Here is a 3,923-nt window from a genome sequence, read left to right on the forward strand (position 1 = left end):
AATATTACTTTTGTAGCGAATGTTACTGCATTTTTATTTATTTATTTAGTAACTCATTGCCAGTCCGTTTTGACTTGAGAAACTGACCAACGAAGCAATCTATTACTTGAACAATGCAAGTCTCTCCATCATGCATTACCGCATAGATAATAGACTTCTTCTACGATTATATACATTACACTGCACTTTATCCATCCCTGCAGAAAGTTTTCTTGGGAAGAGATGACTCATGATTTTTTTTGCAGTTTTAGGCCGCGGACAAGGACAGGAGTGCGCACGTGGCGGAAATGAGCAGGAGTAGGTCAACGATGACCCTTCCACGGCGAAGGACCTCGATCACCACACGCGTTCCAATTCCGTCCACAAGCTAAAAAATAACTGTTCTCCCTCCGACACTGCATGTGAACAAGTGGTGGAAGTGGAGGATATTATGGAAGTTGCACATTATTATTACTGTAGGCCAAGTTTGCAACTCTATTTATTATGCATCTCCTACCCAAACTCCAGTACTTATGCAGTTGTAATACATACATGTCATACAGCCGTACATTTTGGACGTGTGTGTATGGAATTGAATAATTAATAAGTGGAAATGTACAGGGAACGTGTGAAATATTATATTTAGAATTATGCTTATCTAACCAATTTCCCAGTATGTATCAAACATGTATAATTAGCCATTACAAGTCCTAATTAAAAGCTGTAAATGATTACACATAATTGGCAGAGGGCTTATTCTCACCCTCACTAAAACAGCGCTACACCGTTCTGTACACAATATGCACATGTTCTAGTATCTAATGCAGGACAGAATACGCGACTAGGTGGACAATGGTGTTACAAAAGTGCATCTAAGTGCATCTAAGGTAACAGCAGAAAAATACACAGAATACCTACGTGACGTTGGCCTATCCATACATGGCGAGGCAAGTTAAGTACCTACCACACGCGCAGAGCTTTCGCCTTAACATTGAAGTTGAATTGGAATGATCTTGACTTGCACAATCATTACGACAAGAAATTAAATGCACATTCACGAAGGCAGAAGAAAAAGTCCAAGATCAAAGACTCCACTACTGCATACATAACTAACTTTGCTTAAACGAGTTAAATCCTGTTCCGGTTAACGCCACACTCATCCTCAAAGTGGTTTCAAGTCAGGCAGTCGAAGTGACATGTGTATGTCTCGATAACAAGATAAACTTTACTTTAAAACCCTTTTTACCACTCCGTCCAGCAGCAGTTTGATTTAATTGAAATGAGGAAATTGCATCACATGCATATATTTATTTATTTCTCACCAATTTCATGATTTTATGCCAGGTTTCCTGCAAAAGATTTGCTAAATAAGTAGATTGCCAATCAGTTTAAATGCCCAAATATCTCATTCCATTATTTTAAATTCGTCAAGGCACGAAATTTCATCCCATCCACAAAAACTTTATAATAATTTGACATTTCCAAACTTTTTGGCACAATCTCCCACTAGTGAAAACTATGTAAATAGTTTCGCTGATCATGTACCACGACTGAATTAATCTGCTTCTGGAAGTGGAATTTTTTGAGTGTGAAGTGAGGATGTACAGATGTATGTATAAAAATATAAGACGAGGTCTACACGTGGAAAGTTTGTCCATCAATCCAGCAATAAATCCATAAAGAGTTATGCATTGCATTTACAAAGTACTGTCCACAATACCTTTCCACGTTGTGCATGGTTTTTTTTGCACGTTGCAAATTACAGAGTGCACAGAATTGCACAGAAGAGCATCGAGTCTGTGTATGTATGTAGCTACCTACCATTTGACACACATTTCACTCGGTTCCTTCACTACCTCAACTGCATGCAACAAAAAACAACGCGATGGTGGCGTCAGGCAGAAAGAGACGCTAACATCATCACGGAATGGATGATACCACGGATTGCATTTTTTAAATGTCATGCTCCCAAGTACACACATATTTTTAAATTGTATCGAATTTCCAAAAAGCCATAGAATGAAGTAAATAATAACAATATTTATCCTCATTTCAAAACAAAATAAACCTCCCTTCACTTTTATGTAGATACGTATTTAACTGGGCAGATAAGCAGCAGCCGATGCACAAAGAAGAGCTTGTTCATTTCATTCATGATCATGATCCATGGCACAACAAAAGACTTGTTGTCCCCATACGTTCGCATGTCCAGATCCGATGCTGCTTGTTCCAGTTGCATTCGCCTCGAAAATTTGTGCGAAATGCAAATTATTCGTACAAGGAGAAACCTCGAAGCTGGAAAGACTCGTGGCAGTCAATGCTAAATGAGAAACCGACTGGCCTCATGCTTATGTGTTTGCTGCACAAAAAGTGCTTGACAGGGGATGAATGGAAGTTCAAATAAGGGCAAGTGTGATTACATTTCACTGATACGGACGCTTCTTCTGCTAATAACAGAACTGGATTAGATTCGAGCCATGAAAAACTGCATCATCCATTCTCCAAATTCTGCACGAGCCGTGGGTTCTATGTCAACCTTGATATTTACACAATTCCCTTACCTGTGCTCACTACTTGGGTGATGATGATGACTATGTGCAGATAATGCAAATAGGTGCTTGATGTGTGTGTGTGTGCTATAAAATATTGATACTTTATTGTTCATCACCCTGAACTCCCAAACACAATTGGCTTGTGCTGCTTTATTTATTTGTGTATAAGAGGACATGGTCACACATGCATCCAACATCCTTCCTCGCACCACAACATGCTTCACTTTGTGCATGGGAAGATTTTTTGCAGGCATCTTCCTTCCGTGTGGTGGACGCATCTTGGGCATGACTAGTGTGCTTAATACGTGGATGAATTTCCGAATTGAAGTTTTATTTCGGAAAATAAGTCAAGTATTTCTGAAATTTTTGAGAATTTTCGTCACCAAAAGAGACAGAGCTTTTTTGACCCATCCAACGAAACGGAGAAATGCGAATTTTGCAGAAATGTCCCCCATTTTTGCGAAAGCTTAGACCTTCCTTCCCCACCCACTCGACCAAATGACTCAATGTCAAGTTCAGGATGCCCAATTAGATAGTTGTCACCTCGGATTTCCCTGGCTTTTTCCCGTCTTGCCTTGCTCACCTACTTACCAGTGCACTTTTGTCTGTGGGTCGGTGGGTCGTGGGTTGCTGGGTGAGTGAGTGCGAGGAGTGGTTATGGCGTGTGTGTCACTACTTGGGAGACGCTGGTGGTACGAAACGAAACGCTAACTGGCAGGCTGGACTGGAGAGAAGCCTATCAGTTGCAATACTACATCATCATAGTTTCCCTGCCTAAATGAATAGTATCCTTCGTGCGAAAGGCAATATGGGTCGTGGTAAAATTCGTATAGGAAGGAGCAGCCTATAGGAGAGGGATGTAGCTATATTGTTGGTTCTGCTACTACAAAGAGAGGAGGAGTAGGACCAGGGTTTGCAATATAAGATTATATATATTTATATGGTTGGATATAGCCACGTATATTTATATGCATGGCGTTTTGGCACGGTTAGGTGGGGGATATGCAGAATATACGAAGGAGAGATGCAGTGTCCAATGCAGCCAAAGAGTGTGTACATGATATGATGAAGTAGCAGAGATCTATTGAGATTTTGCAAAATAATTGTTCATTGGAAAAAGCCTTATTCTTCCCTCCAGCTCCAAACTTTCCTCATTTTCCAGTAAATCGTTGCCGACGCCTCACTTTACTAGCTCTGTCGTTTTTTGGTGCCTTTTTAAGCCACTTATAGGGAGATATAAATACAGAGTCCCAACTATACCTCACTTACCAGAGATATTATTATTATTATTATTATTAGTACTAATATTCCTGCACAAGGTTCGTAAATCCTCCAGAGCATGAACGGCACAACTTCCAAATTGGTGGCCCTACCCTAACATAATTATAATAA

Source organism: Folsomia candida, unplaced genomic scaffold, assembly GCF_002217175.1.
Source record: "Folsomia candida strain VU population unplaced genomic scaffold, ASM221717v1 Fcan01_Sc002, whole genome shotgun sequence".
In the NCBI taxonomy this organism is placed as follows: Eukaryota; Metazoa; Arthropoda; class Collembola; order Entomobryomorpha; family Isotomidae; genus Folsomia; species Folsomia candida.